Raw genomic sequence first — 22,954 nt, forward strand, 5'->3', positions numbered from 1 at the left:
TTAACTAGCATTGAGATCGGTGACTCCCAACCAATGAAGGCTTAGGGCACCAAGTTTTAAAGATTTTCACCATATACCCCTCATACCTTGCTCGGGTTTCAAGGCAAACAAACATTTTTCTTTCTTTTCTTTTTTTTTCCAAAGGCTCATTGGCCTTTTATAAGGTGTCCCAACACTATTAAAATAAGGTCAAAGGTACAAGGTCTAAATTTTCCTAAGTCAAGAGGGAAATAGTTTCTCATCTTATAATCAAAACCTAGTGTGCACAATGTGTGAATAGCTTAAAGTGGAAGAACTAAGCTTGAATCCAATAGAAGTTTCAACAATTCACCAACTTTAGTAAGCATAATACAAACTCTAAGTCACGTGAAAAGACAAAAATTCAATTTCTCCCATTTCAATTTGAAAATTTTTCCTTAATAACCATGGAGAGTAAAATAAAAAACTTTAAAAAAAATTTAAAATTAAACAAAAATCAACTAAATTACCAAAATAACTTAACATTAATAACAAAACTTCCTTCCTCAACTCTCCTCCCAACCAAGTTGAACATTATCCTCAATGTGGCATGAGCGATTGAGATTACAGGGAGGAAGTGGTGCCTCCTGAATGATATGAAGTTTGAGTAAAATAGGAGAAACCACATGTTTCAAAAACAATAAAAGATATGAGTAGAGGAAATAAAATAAAATAATGCTAAGAGTGCTAAAAAATTGATAGATTTGTATTACTTCATTTCATGAAAGTACAAAAAGAGAACAAGTAATACAACTAATCCCAATATATGAAATATCAAAAGCATGGGATTACAAGTTCTACTATAGTAAGGAAATAGATAAAGGAAATACATAATGGAAATACATAACGGAAACATATAAAGGAAACTATGCAAATGATCAGATAGTGGCAGGAGGATGATGTGGAGATGATGGCTCGGATGCCTCTGCCTCTCCTGTAGTGGGCTCCTCAGACGTCAAAGTCTGATGTACAAAAGGAGGGGCCTGAGATGGCTCTGGAGAGATAGGAATGGTGTGCTCAGGAGCTGATATAATACCCAGATGGTGCTGAATCTGCCTCAGAATGGCAGTATGCTGGGTCTGAGTGGCAATAATCTACTCTTGATGAGCACGAAGAGCTGTCATCTACTGAGTGAGGATGCTCTGAGAAGTGGCCAATGCCTAGAAAGTGTGGCATAGGCCTCTATACTCGAAAATGGATATAGCAATTCTAGGCTCAGATGAAGGAGATGGCTCTGCTATGGGTGGAACAACAGGGGGAGCCTATGGTGTGGTAGGAGGAGTAGAGGGTGCAACCTCAGGAATAGGATCTGGAGAGGCCATTGTAGAGGCAGGTGCTCTCATGTCGGCTGATATCTCAACCGATTGTGGCTCCTCTAGCTGCTCTAGATGTGGAATCTCTGGATGCTCTGGTCCAGCTGGGGCTCCCTGGTCTGCACCATAGGCTGTCATACTCGTCCATTTGTCGAGAGTGAATATCTCTCGACAAATGCATCTACGCTCAAGCTGAGGCTCTGCTGGGTATCCCCAAATGCTCCAAAATCTGGCATAACAATCTGGGGAAGAAAAGTGGAATAGCATCCGCTCGGAGTAACTTCTTCCTATGGACCTTTTCTTCAAAGTACAGAAGAGCGGCCATAATGAGATGATGAGGGCCAAAGAAAAATCCCTCAGATATCCTGAACAGTGCCTCTAGAAAAACTCATCTCATCTGCACCCAATGCTGAAGTGGAAAGATGTTATGGCGCAAGAGTGCATCAATGAAGAACATGTTAGGAGGGAGCTCCTTCCTCAACAGATACTGGCGCGAGGATGTCCCTCTTGACAGAATATGAACTATGTCGCTCTGTGTAGGATGAGTCCAGACTCGAAAATCCTCTAGATGTGCTGGCTCATAGGGAATATGGAGTGCCTCTGCTATGTGTCTGGCTCCCAGAATACCATGCCGTCTATCTATGGTGAAGTGGATGATTGTAGGATCCTGGACTTGGTGTGTAGTCATGGACTGATAAAAGTCCAATGCTATACGGGGATAGAAAAAATCCCTGGGAGTCAACAAGTGCTCCATATGGTACCTCTGTAGCAGATGGAAAGAATCCTTGAGCTCAGACTGAAGTCTGAAAGTAGCTATGTCAAAACAGAGCTCGGAGTGGAATGACCTTGCCCTGCAATCCAAATTACCCTCAATGGGTGGTTGAATAACCATGGGACATTTGATAACCACCTCAGGAGTCATGCCTGAGAGAATCTGAGACTCTTTAGTTGGTGGCTGAGACGGTTGAGGCTTTTTGACAGGTGGTTGAGATGGTCGAGGCTCTGATTCAAGCTCTACAGACGGCTTTGTTAAATCAATTGGCTCTAATACCTTGGCTTTCTTCTTTGGGGGATCGCTACCTGACTTTTTAGCTCGAGAAGAGCTCGCCCTAGCCATGGTGAGTAACCTCTTTATCTAATAGCGCCTCGAAAGAGGACTCATGGGTGTGTCCTCAACCGGAGGAGGGATGACCAGTGGCCATAGAGACTCGGATATGGCAGCTTGGACAGGGGTCTCTCTTGGGACTCTCAGGCGAGTTGATGGGGACGAGGACTTAGCTCCTCGGGTTTTGGCCATGGTTGTCTCTAAGAAGGTGGCCGGAGGTGCGCGTGGCTTGGCTCAGGCGGAGGGGTCAGACGGAGAGTTGCTCTGGTTTGGCTCCTCTTTGGCACCTATTTGAAGTTCAAATGACCGGTTAAAAATGAAATATGGAATTTATAACGTTTAAAAAGGATGCCAAGGGACGGTTTTTATTTTCGCAGCAGATGGTCAATTTCACAGCAAGAGGCGGATTTCACAGCGGATGGGCATTTTCGCAACCCATTTCGTAGCTGCGAAATGAAGGTGGAGGGCTGCGAAATGGCACTCGTGTGCCAAGGGGTGGTTTCGAAGCTACGAAGCCACCTGCGAAATGGGGGTGCAGCTACGAAAATTGGAGTTTTTAGGTGTGGAGGATTTCGCAGAGCATTTCGCAGCTGCGAAATGAGGGGGGGAGGGGGTCTGCAAAATGGCACTCATGTGCCAAAGGGGTGTTTTACAGAGGGGGGTATGAGGCTGCGAAATCATTTCGCAGCCAAGGGCCACTTTCGTAGGGGCCCTTTTTAGGTTGCGAAATTTTGCAGACCATGGATTTTCCTTGCTTTTGAGCTCCTCTTGGTTCCCATAAACCTTCCTTCAATTTCTTTGCAATTCCTCCTAAATTAGATCATTCAAAAAGATTAAGTTACATATAAATAACACAAATTAAGACTAAAATTAAAACCAAAACAATTTATAAAGCTTATGAATTAACACAATTAAACAAAAAAAATATGGACTTTGGTGAAACCAAGTCCATTGATGCGACTCATGGTAGCTTAGCTTTAAAGGCATATCAACAAAATTTATACCTTAAATACTATTACTAAAGTAGCCAAGCTACTATAGCATAGTGGTTCTAGGATCGTTCACTAGGAAGGGTTTTCGCAAACACAAGTGATATTCAAATTAGGAAAATAAGTGATTTTCTTATGGATGTTAGCTTTAAAAGAAGATGTAAATGTTTTAGAAAGATTTAAACTAATCTAAGCTAACATTAAAGACTAAAATAAAAGGGTGTAAAAACAAGTTTCTCAAAGATAGGATAGCTATGCTCTGGCTCTTATGCAAATTGGAAATCTCAGGATAGGCTCCTCGCGTTGGGGTTGCAACTATGGTGATGCTTGCTTCCCGAACCGGTATGGATATAGCAAATCAAGTTTTAATCCTTTAAAATGGCAAAACAGATGGTAGTGAATTTCATCAATGGTTATTCACCTTAGACTTCCTTTGAATGGCTCGTAAGAGATAACTAATGGTCTAAAGCCAAAAGCTTACCAAATATTGGCAACTCAAAGTCATTCCAGGTGATAAACTCACCTTTCAATGGCCATTGAAATTGGTTCCAACGGATTAATGCAAAACTTGGAATTGAAAACCTCACCTTCCAATAGCTTGTAGGAGATAACTAATGGATAGAAATCCAAAAGCTTATCAAGTATTGGTCGTTGGAAGTTGTCCAAAGGAAATAAAAACCAAACTTTGCATTAATGAACCCTTAATGAAAAACGACTACCTTACCTTCGAGGTGCGAGAAATTTCCATGGGATTGCATCCAAGCCATCACATAACATCCTTACTTTGAGAAACTAAAAGTTTTAGCCAATCATCCTCTGAGGAAAAGCCCTCAGAGGCTGTTTGGCTACTAAGAAAATAGAAATGGGGAAGAACAGGAGAAGAGAGAAAAACAAAGCTTTATATATTTCTAAGTTAATGTACAGAGGATCGATCCCCAATATATCCCCTCCTCTTTTGGAGGTGTTGTGCACCTCTATATATAGCAAAATTACAAGATAAAGCTTTATGTCGGCTGAATACAAGGTTACAAAAGGAATTTACACGAGAAAATATCAAGCTAAAAATATTTAGGAAGTCGGTGGTGCGTGCGTGGAGAAACAGAGGATTCAAAGGAATTTCGCAAGGTGCCTAAATCCTCCTTGCGAAATTTTCGCAAGGTATTTCTTCATGGTGCCAAATGGCCAAATTTCGCACCATGAGGAAAATCTCCTTGCGAAATTTTCGCAAGGTAAAATTCACCTTGCGAAATTTGTCATTTGGCATGATGCAGTTGTCTTCCGAAGGCCATATCTTCCTCATTTTAGTCCAAATCATACACAGTTTGAAGCGTTGGATTCTTGACTTCCTGAGCTTTGAAATGGTATATAGCATGTAGAAAATGGACTTCAGGAAGTGCTTCAAAAGTGCGAAATAAGACTGCAGCTGTTTTCTTCATTCTGTTTTCCTCTTCTCCATTGCTTGTGCTCGTGTTTCCACTTGAAATTCAAGCCTGTAATCATCCAAAATCCTTGCTTAACTCGCCCAAATAGCTCCTCCATCAATTGGCATGCTTGAATTGGTTCATAAGCTGATAAAAACATGTAAACTTGCCACAAAATGGTTAAAACCAATTACTAAGGACCTTAGTGAATTAATTGGGTTAAATGAATATGATTACTACTCAAAGGTGCTTAAAACCATTATTATTAGGTCTACAAAATAGCACTTTTTGGTAGTAATCATCCATCTAACCCTTTTCTAATCAGGCTTTCTATGGCTCAAGGAGGTTGATTTCCTCATTTTCTTGTTTGAATGGCTCAATGAATGGCTTGAAACGATGACCATTGACTTTAAAAGTGTCAGTGCTATTGGAATTCAGTAATTTCACCACTTCATTGAGATGCACTTGGTGAATAATGAAAGAGCCTATCCACCTTGACTTGAGCTTCCCATGAAAGATATGGAGCCTTGAATCATAGAGTAAGACTCTTTGTCCTTTCCTGAATTCTTTGTTGGAGATTAATTGGTCATGCCACCTCTTCATCCTCCGTTTTGCAACTTTGGAATTGATGTAAGCATCATTTCTTAATTCCTCCATCTCATGAAGGTCTAAGCACCTCTTTGCCCCCGCTCTGATCAAATCCATGTTTAACCTCTTGATTGCCCACCAAGCCTTATATTCAACCTCCACAAGGAGATGGCATGCTTTGCCATAGACTAAGCGATAGAGAGACATGCCAAGAATAGTCTTGTAAGTTGTTCTATATGCCCATAGTGAATCATGAAGCTTAATAGACCAATCTCTTCTGCTTGTGATCACTACCTTCATCAATATGTTCTTGATTTCCCTGTTTGCTAACTCAACTTGCTCGGAAGTCTGAGGGTGATAAGTTGTAGCTACCTTATGCTTCACTCCATACTTGGCTAATAGAATTTCAAAAGGTTTGTTGCAAAAATGAGTGCCTCTATCACTCATTATGGCCTTGGGCACCCCAAATCTTGAGAAGATGTTCTCTTTGAGAAACTTGAGAACCACCCTGTGATCGTTGTGTTTATAGGGGATTACCTCAACCCATTTAGAACCATAGTCCACCCCCACCAAGATATAAGAGTTACCAAAAGACATTGGGAAAGGTCCCATGAAGTCAATGCCCCAAACATCAAAGAGATCAACTATTAGAATGGGGTTCATAGGCATTTGATTTTTTCTTGTAAGCTTCCCGAGCCTTTGGCATCTATCACAGCTCCTACACATGGTGTGGGCATCTTTGAAAAGTGATGGCCAACAGAACCCTAATTGCAACACCTTCATGGCTGTTTTCTGAGAGGCAAAGTGGCCTCCACATGCATTCTCATGGTAATGGCTGAGGATTCCTTGTTGCTATTCTTCAGAGACACACTTCCTTATTATCTGATCTGCACAATACTTGAAAAGAAAAGGCTCTTCCCAATAATAAGCATGAATCTTTGCAAAGAAGTGCTTCTTGTCTTGTGCTTTCCACTCACTTGGAACTTCACCAGTAACTAAATAGTTAGCAAGATGAGCATACCAAGGAGTTTTCTCTAGCAACATAAGTGATTCCTTAGGAAAGTCATCATTAATAGGTAAGACATGGGAATTGTGTGCTATAGCCAACCTTGAAAGGTGGTCAGCTACCACATTCTCCACTCCTTTCTTGTATCTGATTCGAAGATCGAACTCTTGTAATAAAAGAATCCATCTAATCAACCTTGCTTTTGCATCTTGCTTTGTCAATAAATACTTCAAGGCTGAATGGTCAGTGAAAACAATGATGAAAGATCCTACTAGATAAGCACGAAACTTGTCTAAGGCAAACACCACAGCTAACAATTCTTTCTCTATAGTTGTGTAGTTCCTTTGAGCTTCGTTCAATGTCTTGCTTGCATAGTAGATCACATAGGGCTTTCCATCTTCTCTTTGGCCAAGCACAACTCCTATAGTAAAGTTATTGGCATCACACATTACTTCAAAGGGTAGTTGCCAGTTGGGAGCCCTCACTATTGGAGCAGTTGTCAAGATTTGCTTCAATTGATCAAAACTCTTTTGACATCTTTCATCCCATATAAACTTAGAATCCTTAGACAAAAGTTCACAAAGAGGCTTTGAAAGCTTAGAGAAGTCTTTTATAAATCTCCTGTAGCACCCTGCATGGCCAAGGAATTGCCTTACTCCTTTCACAGTTGTTGGGGATGGCAATTTGACAATAAGTTCCACCTTTGCTTTATCAACTTCAATACCTTTCTCGAAGATGATATGACCAAGGACAATTCCTTGATGTACCATAAAATGGCATTTCTCCCAGTTGAGCACCAAGTCCTTTTCAATGCATCTGTTAAGAACCGCTTCCAAGTTTACTAAGCATTCTACAAATGTACCTCCATATATGGTGATGTCATCCATGAAAACCTCCATAATTCGCTCCACCATATCACTGAAGATACTAAGCATACATCTTTGGAATGTTGCAGGTGCATTGCATAAACCAAAAGGCATTCTTCTGTAGGCGTATGTTCTAAATGGACATGTGAAAGTGGTCTTCTACTGATCTTCAACATCAATTTCAATTTGAACATACCCGGAGTACCCGTCCAAGAAACAATAGAAAATATGGCCAAAGACTCTCTCCAATACTTGATCAATAAATGGCAGTGGAAAATGATCTTTCCTTGTCACAACATTTAATTTTCTATAATCAATACACACCCTCCAACCTGAAGTGAGGCATGTAGCAATTTCTTCTCCATTTTCATTTTGAACCACAGTAATCCCTGACTTCTTTGGTACCACTTGAGTAGGACTCACCCAAGGGCTGTCAGATATGGGGTAAATAATACCTGCTTGAAGTAGCTTCAGCACCTCAGCTCGCACCACCTCTTGCAAATGAGGATTCAATCTTCTTTCAGGTTGACGAATTGGTTTAGCTTCTTCCTCCATATATATATGATGTGTACAAACCAAAGGATTGATGCCTTTCAAGTCAGATATTTGCCATCCTATTGCTTTCTTACACCTCTTAAGAACTTCAAGTAGAGAAATCTCCTGATAAGTAGTAAGAGATGAAGATATAACAACAGGGCATTGTTAATTTTTTTCCAGGTACGTGTATTTCAACTCCATGGGCAGAGGCTTCAAATTGAGCTTTGGGATCTCTTCCTTAGCAGCTTCTTGTGCCTCCTCTTTATTGAATAAAGGTAGAATCTCTTCTCTCCTCCTCCAACCTTGTAGAGTAGCAAGCGCATCAGAGGGTTCAGGCAACCCTTCTTCAAGATCCCCAAGACTTTCATTCAACTTGTCTAGCATATTATGATTACAATGCTCCTCCACTAGAGTGTCAATAATGCATACCTGTTATGGACCTTCGTCTTCTTCCGGAGTGATTAGCTTTTTGGACATATAAAAGATATTGAGCTCAAGTGTCATGTTGCCAAAAGTGAGTTGCATGAGTCCATTCCTACAATTGATGATTGCATTTGAGGTAGCAAGAAATGGCCTTCCAAGGATGATAGGAGCATAATTAGCTTCCTTGACAATGGGGTCCGTATCAAGAACAACAAAATCTACTAGATAGTAGAAATTATCAACTTGAACTAAGACATCTTCAATTATCCCCCTTGGAATTTTCATTGATCTATCAGCTAGAGATAGAGTGATTGATGTTGGCTTCAATTCACCAAGTCACAATTGCTTGTAGACAGAGTATGGTAACAAATTCACACTTGCTCCCAAGTCTAACAAAGCTTTCTCCACTACCTTTCCTCCAATCATGACTGAAATGGTAGGACATCCCGGATCTTTGTACTTCAAAGGAGACTTGCATTGTATGATAGCACTTACTTGCTCAGTCAAGAAGGCTTTCTTATTCACATTCAACCCTCTTTTGATAGTACACAAGTCCTTTAGGAATTTTGTATATGTTGGAACTTGTTTAATCATATCCAACAACGGAATATTAACTTTCACTTGTCTTAATACTTCAAGGATTTCTGATGCATTTCTGATCCCCTTTTTCCCATGCAAAGCTTGAGCAAAAGGTGGAGATGTGTGTTTCTTCAGAATTTCTTCCTTAATAAGCTCTTTCTCTGGATTTGCATTCACTATTGAATCATGGTCCACTTTTCCTTCACTGATATCTTTCTTCTTTCCTTTGATTTCCTCCCTCTTCTTTGTCTCTTCTTCTTCTTCCTCTTCAACATGTGGCTTGGGTGTTGGCAACTCAACCTTTTTACCACTCCTTAGAGTGATCAAGGCTTTGACATCTCTCACCTATGAAGATTCTCCCTCACGAGTTTCCACTTCATGGATACCCTTGGGGTTTTGGTGAGGTTGAGAAGGAAATCTTCCCTTCTCTTGCACTATGTTCAAATTAGTGAGCCTTGAGATTGAGTATTGGAGATTATCTATCTTTTGAGATAAGTCATTTTGCATCTCATCCATCCTTTTATTCAATGTATTCTCTACACGGTCAATTCTTTGACTGAGTTGAGCATTGATGGATTTTTTGTCTCCAACAAAATCTCCCACAACCTTATTGAGATTCACTATTGCTTGTTCCAGACTTGAAGCTTGTTGAGATGGTTGAGTCGGCTGTTGGTACTGAGGTGCTCTTGGCTTCCATGAAAAATTTGGATGGTTCTTCCAACTTGAGTTGTAAGTATTTCCATACGAAGCATTCTTGTTGGGCTTGAATTGTCGAATGACATTTGCTTCATCTCCAAAAATTTCTCTAGTAGTTGGAATTGTAGGGCACTCCTCCACCAAGTGTTCATAAGATTGACAAATAAGACATGGCTTTACTTGCATTGGTGTTTCAGCAATAGCTTGCACTTCATGCATCTTTTTCAGTTCTAGCTCCTCCAATCTTCTTGTCATAGCTGCAAATTTTGCTTTCATATCAACGTCTTCATTCAAGGTGTACATCCCAGCCTTAGCATTGAAAGCATTCAGTTGAAACTTCATCTTCCCCACTTCTCCTTTGTTCGGTTCATCCCATCCTCTTGAAACTTCAGCCACATAACTCAAGAAATCCATAGCTTCCTCCGGATTCTTACTCATGAAATCTCCTCCACACATTGTCTCGAGGAGTTGCTTCATTGAGGAAGACATCCCATCATAGAAATAACTCACCAATAGCCATGTATCAAAACCGTGGTGAGGACAAGCATTGATGGCTTCCATGTATCTTTCCCAACACTCATAGAATTTCTCATTCTCTTTAGCTGAGAAGTTTGAAATTTGCATTTTCAAGCCATTTTTTCTGTGAGTAGGAAAGAACTTCTTGAGGAATTCAGCTTGTAAATCAGTCCAAGTACGGATACTCCTTGGCCTTAAAGAATTAAGCCAAATCTTGGCCTTATCTTTTAAAGTAAAAGGAAATAGCTTAAGCCTCATCAAGGCGATTGAAGCTCCTCCTTCTTGGAATGCATTACAAACATCTTCAAATTCCTTGATATGTGCATAGGGATTCTCACTTTCCATCCCATGGAAAGTTGGTAGAAGTGGTACAATATGTCGTCTGATCACTAGTTTCTCTATAGGGGGCACTATACATGATGGTGTACTCATACGAGGTGGATGCATGCGGTCCCTCATTGATCTGAATTCATTGGGATTGCCCTGGTGACCATGGTGACTATGTTGATCTTCAGGTGTAGTTTCCATGATGTTCAAGCTCAATTCCAATTCCTTGTTATGAGGTGTTTCACGTTTAACAAGCCTTCCTCCACTATCTCGTATCCAATTTAGGATACACCTAGTATCAACTGTAACAAAAACAAAAACAAAAGAAAACAAGACTACAAAAAGACTTAGATTAACTAAAACTAAATTAAAAGATATGTTAGAATATGAACAAGTAAAAGAAACAATTAAAAGAGTTAGTAAAATGAAAGAAAAATCACCAAACTTGTGATGAAAATCACAAGTATGCTGAAATAATATCATTGTGAAGTTGGCACCTTCCCCGGCAACAGCGCCATTTGATTCGTTCCCAATTGGTGTATCATGAGTTTGGTCCTCAAACGGGAGTAATCAACAAAATTTATAACCTATATCACCATGCACTAGGATAGCCTTAGCTAATATAGCATAGTGGCTCTAGGATCGTTCATTGGGAAGGGTTTTCAACTTACAACTGATACCAATTCAAAGCTGAATTGGTGTTTTTTCATTTCAAGGTTAGCTTAAGAAGAAAACATAAACTTTGGTTGAAAAAGGATTTGTTTTAAGCTAACTAAAAAGAAAGTAATGGGAATTACTTATGAAGAAAAGCGTTCCTTGGAGTTTTAGGATCAGTGGGGTTAAGCTCCTCATGCAAAAACAGAGCTTCGGTCACTTGATTCTTTTCCTCGCATTAGAGAATTAACATATAGTTAATTCTCTAACTGGTGTTGTATAGATGCTTCCCTTTAATGGATTTCAGCACTAATTTCTTCTCACTGATGCAACTTGCAATGGCTCATGCCTCTCACCTAGCCTTCTCCATTCAAGGTGATCATTAACCTTGGACTTCCCTTCTCAAGCTCGCAAAAGATAACTAATGGATGTCTCCTTATAGTCCAAAAGCTTACCAAGTGTTGGCAATTCTAGAAAATCCTACCTTCAAGTCACCTCCCAAAGGCTCGCAAGAGAAAAACTAGTGCATCTCCATGGACGGAGATCACTTGCCTTACCACGTGTTGGCCCAGGTGAATTGAAGGCATTTTAAGTTAACTAAAAACATAGAAATCATTAACGGGTCACACTTTCTCTTCATTAAAAGCTGAAACAACAAAACTTCCAATTCTTGCATTCGGGGCCTTACCCGACTACCTTAGCTCCAAGGAACTAAAAGCCTAGCTACTCATTCTCCGAGGGAACATCCTCAGGGCTTGTTTGGCTAGTAAGAAAAATACAATCAAAATGAGTAGGTAAGGTAGAGCAAAGCTCTGTATTTTACTTCCTTCAAAACTATACAAAAAGTTTTCTCTGAGAACAAGCTCCGGAGAGATCTCTAAGTAATGAAAATTACAAACCATATATATATGAGGTCATTCGCCCTTTGTTCTTTCTTATTAACTAAGGAATCCTATGATAGGTGGATTACAAGGAGAAAATGGGGATTTAGACATCAAATATCTGAAGCAAAAAATCTAAAAATGTCGGTCACAAATATTTGGAAGCACTCATGAGAATTTCATAGGTGTGCAAAATGGCTGCGAAATTTTGCAACCTGAAGGACACCATTTCGCATCCAAAGGCTAATTTCGCAGCCATCCTCTTGTGATTTCGCAGCCTGCGAAATTGGCCTTCAGCTTGGTGTGATCGGCTTCCAATGGCTCTAACTTCTTCATTTCAACTCCAAATCCCATACCATTAGAAGTGTTGGATTGCTGACTTCCCGGGCTTCGAAACGACATATAGTATGGATAAATTGAGCTCCAGTAAGTTCTCCAAAAATGTCCAACAGTGGCTGTCCTCTTGAATTCTTCATGTTAGATTTCTCCCTTTGCTTTCCCTCCTTGCATTCATGATTTGTTTATGGAAAAGTGATGCGACTCATGGTAGCTTAGCTTTAAAGGTGTATCAACAAAATTTATACCTTAGATACTATTACTAAAGTAGCCAAGCTACTATAGCATAGTGGTTCTAGGATCGTTCACTGGGAAGGGTTTTCGCAAACACTAGTGATATTCAAATTAGGAAAATAGGTGATTTTCTTATGGATGTTAGCTTTAAAAGAAGATGTAAATGTTTTAGAAAGATTTAAACTAATCTAAGCTAACATTAAAGACTAAAATGAAAGGGTGTAAAAACAAGTTTCTCAAAGATAGGATAGCTATGCTCTGGCTCTTATGCAAATTGGAAATCTCAGGATAGGCTCCTCGCGTTGGGGTTGCAACTATGGTGATGCTTGCTTCCCGAAATGGTATGGATTTAGCAAATCAAGTTTTAATCCTTTAAAATGGCAAAACAGATGGTAGTGAATTTCATCAATGGTTATTCACCTTAGACTTCCTTTGAATGGCTCGTAAGAGATAACTAATGGTCTAAAGCCAAAAGCTTACCAAATATTGGCAACTGAAAGTCATTCCAGGTGATAAACTCACCTTTTAATGGCCATTGAAATTGGTTCTAACAGATTAACGCAAAACTTGGAATTGAAAACCTCACCTTCCAATAGCTCGTAGGAGATAACTAATGGATAGAAATCCAAAAGCTTATCAAGTATTGGCCGTTGGAAGTTGTCCAAAGGAAATAAAAACCAAACTTTGCATTAATGAACCCTTAATGAAAAACGACTACCTTACCTTCGAGGTGCGAGAAATTTCCATGGGATTGCATCCAAGTCATCACATAACATCCATACTTTGAGAAACTAAAAGTTTTAGCCAATCATCCTCTAAGGAAAAGCCCTCAGAGGCTGTTTGGCTTCCAAGAAAATAAAATAGTAAAGAGAAAAGAGAAACGAGAGAGCTCCCTATATTTCACAGTGTAAAACATAACACGCATGTTCTATATATTCCAAGAGGTGATTTCCACCCCTTATATAGTCTTTACAAAAGCAAAAGCTTGTGATTGGTTAGTTACAAGTATAAGAAAGGAAATTACATCACAAAATACAAAGGAAAATATCTAAAGTGGAGTCGGCAAAAACAGAGGAAAATTCGCACCACGCATGGGTTATGCGAATTTTGAAGGTGTTATGTCAATTTCGCATAACACCTTGTGTCGTGCGAAATTTTCGCACAACCTGGAGCGGTTGGCTTCCGAAGGCCATATCTTCCTCATTTCAGCTCCAAATCATACACGGTTTGAAGTGTTGAATTATTGACTTCCTAAGCTTTAAAATGGTATATAGTATGTAGAAAATGGACTTCGGTAAGTGCTCCAAAAGTGTGAAAGAAGACTGCAGCTGCTGTCCTCTTTGCTTCTCTTCACTTTGCTTGCTTTTCCTCTTTGCTTCTCTTTGCTTCTCTCCTTTACTTGGCTTGTCTTAATGATCCAAAAGGCTGTAAAAACACTAAAACTAGCCACAAATATGATTAGAAGTCATTGCTAGGTCCTTAACATGCCAATTGGAATAGAGATGGAGAATTACTACACAAAAGTGCTTAAAAGATATTGAATTAAAGGTGTAAAATAACACTTTTTGGGTAGTAATCAAAAAGGACTATAAAGCTTCAAAGCTTTGGTTCTTCATGTTAATGAGCTTCCCATTGCTTTTCCATGGATTCCAAAGAACTCTCCTCAATCTTGGATTGCTTTGGTGATCAAATTACTATCAAAAGCACCAAAACTTACACAATTTGATTAGAAATGATTGCAAAGGTCCTTAATATGCTAATTGAGTTAAAAAGTAATAACTACTACTCAAAAGTGTTTAAAAGAGTTAATTACAAGCTATAAAATAGCACTTTTTGAGTAGTAATCATTTCGTAGTTGCGAAAACAGCCCTTCGTTGCGAAATTGAGCCCCCGCTGCGAAAACGCCTCTCCGCTGTGAAAAGTCCAACCGTCACTTGGCCTCCATTTTAAACGTTATAAATTCCAAATTTCATTTTTAAACCAGTCATTTGAATTTCCCTTTGGTGCGAAATAGGACCCAAGCCAGAACACCCTTCCAGAGGACCCCCATCTGAGCCCAAGCTGCACGCGCACCTCTAACCACCTTCTCTGAATCAGCCATGGCAAAAATCTGAGGAGCTAAGTCCTCATCTCATTCAAGCCGCCTTAGAGCCCCAAGAGAGACCCATGTGGAAGGCTCCATGACAAAGCCTTCATAGCCACTAGCTGTCCCACCATCAATAGGGGACGCGCCTCTGACTTCTCCTACGAGGTGATATGAGACAAGGAGACCACCCACCACACCTGGGGCAAGCTCTTCTCAGGCCAAAAAGTCACGTAGCCGTCCCCCTAAGAAGAAAGCAAGGGTATCAGCACCACTTGAGCCTTTAGAGCCGCCATCAGAGCCTCTATCAGAGCCTCAGCCGCCTCAGCCACCTGCCACAAACTCTCAGATTCCTTTTGGGATGACTCCTGAGGTGGTTATCAAGCATCCCATGGTCACTCAGCCACCTATTGAGGGTAATTTGGATTGCCGGGCTAGGCCATTCCACTCCGAGCTTTGCTTTGACAGAGCTACTTTCAGGCTTCAACCAAAGCTCAGAGATTCCTTCCATTTGTTGCAGAGGTACCATATGGAGCACTTGATGACTCCCAGGGATTTCTTCTATCCCCGTGTAGCATTACACTTTTATCAGTCTATGACTACACATCACGTCCGGGATCCTACTGTCATCCACTTCACCATTGACGGACGCCATGGTATCTTGGGAGCCAGACACATAGCAGAGGCCCTACGCATTCCCTATGAGCCAACACGTCCAGAGGATTATTGATTCTGGACTCATCCTTCCTAGAGTGACATAGTCCATATAGTGTCTAGAGGGGCATCCACATGACCCTATCTATTGAGGAGGAGCTCCCTTCCAGCATGCTCTTTATAGATGCACTCCTATGTCATAACATCTATCCACTTCAGCATATGGTGCAGAGGAAAGGAGCTTTGCTAGAGGCATTGTTTAGGATATCTAAGGGATTTTTCTTTGGCCCTCATCATCTCATTATGGTTGCTCTTTTGTACTTTGAAGAGAAGGTCCATAGGAAGAAGTTGTTCAGAGCGGAGGCTATTCCACTGCTCTTCCCAGGATTGCTATGTTAGATTTTGGAGCACTTGGGATATCCATCTGAGCCTCAGCTTGAGCGCAGACGCATTTGCCCAGAGATATTCACTCTCGACAAATGGATGAGTATGACAACCTATGATGCAGAGCCAGGAGCCCCAACTGGACCAGAGCATCCAGAGATTCCACATCCAGTGCATCCATAGGAGCCACAGCCAGTTGAGATACTAGCTGACACGAGAGCACCTGCCCCTACAGTGCCCTCTACTGGGCCTATGCTTGAGATTGCACCCTCTGCTCCTCCTACCACACCAGGGACTCCGCCTGCCATACCATCTCCATCAGAGCCCTCTCCTCTATCTGAGTCTAGGATTGCCATATCCATTTCCAAATTTAGAGGCCTATGTCACACCTTGCAGGCATTGACCACTTCTTAGAGCATCCTCACTCAGCAGATGACAGCTCTTCGTGCCCATCAGGAGTAGATTATCGCCACCCAAACTCAGCATACTGCCATCCTTAGGCAGATACAGCAGTATCTGGGTATTCCATCGCCTCCTAAGCACACCATTCCTATCCCTTCAAAGCCTACAGATCCATCACAGGCCCCTCCTCTATCAGAGCAGACTATGCCCCCTGAGGAGCCTACTATAGGAGAGACAGAGGCATCCATCCCGAGCATTCCGACCTTGACAGCTGAGACATCATCTTCACATGATCATCCCACCACTATCTGATCATTTACATAGTTTATTTTCTCTATTTCCTTACTATAGTAGAACTTGTAATCCCATGCTTTTGATGTTTTATATATTAGGATTGGTTGTATTACTTGTTTTACTTTATAGTATACTTTCATGAAGTAATACAAATCTATCATTTTTTTAGTACCCTTGGCATTATTTTATTTTAATTCCTCTACTCATATCTTTTATTGTTTTTGAAACATGTGGTTTCTCCTATTCTACTCGAACTTCATATCACTCAGGAGGTACCACTTCCTCCCTGTAATTTCAATCGCTCATGCCACATTGAGGTCAATGTTCAGCTTGGTTGGGGGGGGGGGGGGGGGGGAGTTGAGGAAGGAAGTTTTTGTTGTTAATGCTAAGTTATTTTGATAATTTAGTTCATTTTTGTTTAATTTTGAAATTTTTTTAAAGTTTTTATTTCACTCTCCATGGTTATTAAGGAAAAATTCTCAAAATAAAATAATAGAAATTGAATTTTTGTTTTTCACTTGATTTAGAGTTTGTATTATGCTTACTAAAGTTGATGAATTGTTGAAACTTCTATTGAATTCAAGCTTAGTTCTTCCACCTTAAGCTATTCACACAATGTACACAATAGGTTCCGAGTTTAAGATGAAAAACTATTTCCCTCTTGACTTAGGAAAATTTTAGACTTGGTACCTTTGACCTAATTTAATAGTGTTGGGACACCTTATAAAAAGCCAATGAGCCTTTGAAAAGAAAGAAAAAATGTTATACTTGCCTTGAAACCCGAGCAAGGTCTAAGGGGTATATAGTGAAAATCTTTAAAACCTGGTGCCCTAAGCCTTATTTGGTTGGGAGCCACCGACCTCAATGCTCATTACAAGGGTGAATATGTGGAGTTTAACATACTGTAGGTGCTTGGGTATTAAAATTCATTCTCAAAAGTCTGGGGTAAAATCCGAGGAGTTAGTGGTTAAAAGATCCTTAAAGCTTTATGCCCTAAACCTTAAGTGGTTGGGAGTCATCGATGGACCCTCGTTACATGGACAATTTAGAAAAGAATACCTTTAAGCCTTATACTCCTACACAAAAAAAAAAAAAAAAAAAGTGTGAAATAAAAGGGTGCGTTCTTAGCCTATTAAATTTTGTCAGTTTGCTAAGTGTTGAAAAAGAACTAGGTTTGGGGGAGAGATTAGTTCAGCATACTATATTCGGAAACTAATAAGTAACACTTAGATTTTTGTGGAAGAGTAAGGTTTAGCCCTTTCGAAGTGGAAATGATTTTAAAGCTTCAATTTGCATAATGCCTTCTCTGTATGAATTGTGATTAGGCAAAGTATTTGATAACTCTTGTTGAAGTTTGAGTTTTATATTTCTTTAATAAACCATGTGAGAGTTTGATCATCATGCCACTTAAAATTTTTTGAAGTGATCAGCATGATTTTGTAAAGTATATTACGGCTTATTTTACTTTTTCTCTCCTTCATTGCTAAGGGACTAGCAATATGTCGGTTGGGGGGAGTGATTACTACTCAAAAAGTGTTATTTTATAGCTTGTAATTAACTCTTTTAAACACTTTTGAGTAGTAGTTATTACCTTTTAACTCAATTAGCATATTAAGTACCTATGCAATCATTTCTAATCAAATTGTGTTAAGTTTTGGTGTTTTTGATAGTATTTTGATTACCAAAGCAATCCAAGATTGAGGAGAGTTCTATGGAATCCATGCCAAAGAAATTGGAAGCTCATTAACATAAAGAACCTAATCTTTGAAGCTTTATAGTCCTTTGCCATAATCAAATCATGAATGCAAGGAGGGAAAACAAAGAGAGAAATCTAACATGAAGAATTCAAGAGAATAGAAACTGTTGGATACTTTTGGAGCACTTTATAGAGTCCATTTCATGCATACTATATGTCATTTCGAAGCTTAGGAAGTCAGAAATCCAACACTTCAAACGATACATGAATCGGAGTTGAACTAAAGAAGTTATAGACATTGGAAGCCAATCACACCAAGCTAAAGGCCAATTTCGCAGGCTGCGAAATCAGCCTTTGGCTGCGAAATTGAGATCTTCAGCTTGCGAAATTTCACAGTCATCTTGCATGCCTGCGAAATCCTCCTGAGTGCTTCCAGATATTTGTGACCGACACTTTTAGATTTTTTTCTTCAGATATTTGTTGTTTAAATCCCCATTTTCTCCTTGTAATCCACCAATAATAGGATTCGTTAATTAATAAGCAAGAACAAAGGGCGAATGACCTCATATATATATGGTTTGTAATTTTCATTACTTAGAGATCTCTCGGGAGCTTGTTCTCAGAGAAAACTTTTTGTATAGTTTTGAAGGAAGTAAAATACAGAGCTTTGCTCTGCCTTACCTACTCATTTTGATTGTATTTTTCTTACTAGCCAAACAAGCTCTGAGGATGTTTCCTTAGAGAATGAGTGGCTAGACTTTTTGTCTCTTGGAGTTAAGGTAGCTGGGTAAGGTGCCAAGTCCAAGAATTGGTAGTTTTTTTGTTTCAGCTATTAATGAAGAGAAAGTGTTACCCGTTAATGGTTTCTATGTTTTTAGTTAACTTAAAACGCCTTTAAATCACCTGGGCCAACACTTGGTAAGGCAAGTGATCTTCGTCCATTGAGATGCACTAGTTTACCTCTTGCGAGCCTTTGGGAGGTGACTTGAAGGTAGAATTTTCTAGAATTGCCAACACTTGGTAAGCTTTTGGACTCTAAGGAAACATCCATTAGTTATCTCTTGCGAGCTTGAGAAGGGGAATCCAAGGTTAATGAACACCTTGAATGGTAAATGCTAGGTGAGAGGCACGAGCCATTGCAAGATGCATCAGTGTGAGGGATTTAGTGTTTGAACCCATTAAAGGGAAGCATCTGTACCACACCGATTAGAGAATTAACTATATGTTAATTCTCTAATGCGAGGAAAAGATTCAAGTGATCGAAACTCTGTTTCTGCATGAGGAGCCTGACCCCAGTGAGCCTAAAACTCCAAGAAATGCTTTTCTTTATTAGTAATTTTAATTACTTTTAGTTTTGGTTAGCTTAAAACCAATCCTTTTTCAACCAAAGATTATGTTTTCTTTTAAAGCTAACCTTGAAATGAAAAACCATCAATTCAACTTTGAATTATTATCAGTTGTAAGTTGAAAACCCTTCCAAGTGAACGATCCTAGAGCCACTATGCTATACTAGCTGAGGCTATCCTAGCACATGGTGATATAGGTTAGAAATTTTGTTGATTACTCCTATCTGAGGACCAAAATCAAGGTACACCAGCTAGGCACGCAATCAGTTATGTATGACATGAACAACTTTGTGTCGTGGGCTTAGGGCTCTAGATTCTATGAACAACTCAGGGTTGTTGATGACATGACTGACTTAAGGTCATCTGCTCAGGGCTGTAAATGCTATGAACATATTAAGGTTGTGGTGGACATCAACGACTATGAGTCATGAGCTCAAGGCTCTAAATATTTTAAACAACTCAAGGTTATGGATTACAGAAACAACTTCGAGTTGTGAGCGTAGGGCACTAGATGCTATGAACAACTCAGGGATATGGATTGATTATTACTCAAAAAGTTCTATTTGATAGCCTATAATTAATCCTTTTAAACACTTTTGAGTAGTAGTTTAGGCCTTTTAACTCAATTGGCATGTTAAGGACCCTTGAAAGCAATTTTGATCACTTTGTGTAAGTTTTGGTGTTTTTGTTAGTATTTTGATCACCAAAGCAAGTCAAGACTGAGGAGAGCTATGAGGAATCTTGGGCAAAGCTTAGAAGTCATTTTCCAAGAGTAAATCCGGATTGCAAGGAGAAAAAGCAAAGAGAATCTGCCATAAAGCATATTCTTGATGACAGTCGTAGCAGCCACTTTTGGAGCACTTTATGAAGTCCAAATGATACATGCTATATACCATTTCAAAGCTCAGGAAGTCAACAATCCAATGCTTCAAACGGTGTGCAATTCGGAGTTGAAACGAAGAAGTTGCAGCCATTACAAGCTAATCACTCCGAGCTGAAGGAAGCATTTTGCAAAGTGTTGCGAAATCACCCTTTTGTTGCGAAGTGATTTCGCAGCCTTTTTGAACAGTGTAATGTTTCTCCTTCTGACGATGCCCGATTTATGCCGCGAGAAGGAAGCTGGGAACCTCAAGGTGGAAGCCAACTTCGCAGCCCTGTGAAGATAGCTTGGTGTTGCGAAATATTTCGCAGCCCCTCTTGAGTGTCTGCGAAATCTCGCAGACACCATTTTTCTCCTGCGAAATGGTTCCTGAATCCTCCTGATATTTGCTACCGACATTGGGAGATATTTTCCATTAGATTTTTGTTGTCTAAATCCCAAAATACTCCTTGTAAGCTACCAATTACATGATTCCTTAGCTTTTAAGTTAGTAAAAAGACCAAATATCTATGTAATAATTAGTTTTATATTATGTACATATATATACCTCTCGGGAGCCTGTTCTCGGAGAGGAGTTCCTTCTGTAAAAGTTTGGGTAAGCAAGTAAAGTCTATTACTTTCTACTGCCTTACCTTCTCACTTTGTACTTTCATTTTCTTACTAAGTTATGAACTCTCTGAGGAGTTTTCCCCAGAGAATGAGTAACTAAACCTCTAGTTCCTTGGAGCTAAGGTTGCCAGGGAAGGTTCCAAGTGCAAGAATGCAGAGCTCTGTGGTTTTAGCTAGTAATGAAGAGGAAGTGAAATCCTTTAGTGATTTTTATCTTTTTAGTTAACTTAAAACACCTTAGAGTCACCTGGGCCAACACTTGGTAAGGCAAGTGATTTCCAACCATGGAAATGCACTAGTTTACCCCTTGCGAGCCTCTGGTAGGTGACTTCAAGGTAGGATTTTCTAGAATGGCCAACACTTGATAAGCTTTTGGACTCCAAGGAGACATCCATTAGTTATCTCTTGCGAGTTTTTGACAGGTAATCCAAGGTTAAAGATCACCTTGAATGGTTAAGGCTTAGTGAGAGGCTTAAACCATTGCAAGTTGCATCAGTGAGAGAATTAAAGTGAAATCTAATTGAAGGAGTCTCTGTACAACAACGGTTAGAGAATTGACTATATGTTGAATCTCTAACACGAGGAAATGAACCATCTGACCGGAGCTATGTCTTTTGCATGAGGAACCACCCCAGTGAACCTAACTCTCCAGGGAATGCTTTTCTTCCTAAATTATTCCAAACTTCTGTTATGTTAGTTAGTTTAAGTCTAAACCTTTACCAATCAAAGTTTGTGTTTTACTTCTTAAGCTAACCATGAAATGAAACAAAACCAATTCACTTGGAATTGGTATCATTGAGAGCTTGTCAATCTTTCCCAGTGGACGATCCTAGAGCCACTATACTATAGTAGCTTTTTCTTTGCTACCCTAGTATATGGTGTTATAGGTTATAAATTTTGTTGATTACTCCCTCAACAAGGAGCACCAGCTGGACACAAATCAGCTGAGACACCAATTGGACACGAATCATGGATGACATGAACTACTTCAGGTTTGGAGTTTAGGGCTCTAGATGCTATGAATAGATTGGGGCTATAGATGACATGAACAACTCTAAGTGGTGTGCTCTAGGCTCTAGATGCTATAAAAACTTAAGGATGTGGTGGACATGATTGACTTTGGGTCATGAGCTCAAGGCTTCAGATATTATGAAAATTCAAGGTTAGGGATGACATGATCGGCTCCGAGTCATGATCTTAGGGCTCTAGATTTTATGAAAAGCTTAGGGCTATAAATGACATGAAAGATTTCAGGTCGTGGGCTTAGGGATCTAAATGTTATGAACATATTAGGGTTATTGATGACATGAATACTCTGGGTCATGTGCTTAGGGCTCTAAATGCTATGAATAGCCTAAGGCTATGAAGGATATGTGCCACTCTGGGTCATGAGCTCAAGGGTATGGATGCTTTGAATAACTAAGCTTTGTGAATGATATGAATGACTTGATATCCCATGAGCTAAGGCCTCTAAAGGCAATGAGCAGCTTAGGGCTATGGATAATATGAATGATTCTGCATCACGAGCTAAGGGTGGTGGATGACATGAATGACTCCGAGTTGTGAGCTCACGACTCAAGATACTATAAACAGCTTAAGGTTGTGGTTGACATGAATGACTACGGGTTATGAGCTCAAGGCTCGAGATGCTATGAGCAACTTAGAGTTGTACATGACATGAACAACTCAGGATCCCGTGAGCTCAGCCCATAAGATACTATGAACAACTTAGAGTTATGGATAATATGAATGATTCTTGGTCATGAGCTTATGGCTCCAATTTCTATGAATAGCTCAGGGTTGTGGATAACATAACAATTCTAGGTCATGAGCTCACAACACTAGATGCTATGAATAGCCTAAGGTTTATGATGACATCAACAACTTCAGGTCGTGGGCTTAGGGGTCTAAGTAATGTGAATGACTTAGGGTTGTTGATGACATGAACAACTTTGAGTCATGTTGTGGACCCGCATTTTTCACGTGCGTCCCCACTCGATCGACGAGACTCGCTTTTTATTTGTGAGAAAAATAATTTTTAGAAAAGTCGGAGTCACCACTTATTTTATTTTTATTTTAAAGGGAAAATAAAACAAGAAATAAAACCCTAAAAAAAA

Source organism: Vitis vinifera, chromosome 1, assembly GCF_030704535.1.
Source record: "Vitis vinifera cultivar Pinot Noir 40024 chromosome 1, ASM3070453v1".
Lineage (NCBI taxonomy): Eukaryota > Viridiplantae > Streptophyta > Magnoliopsida > Vitales > Vitaceae > Vitis > Vitis vinifera.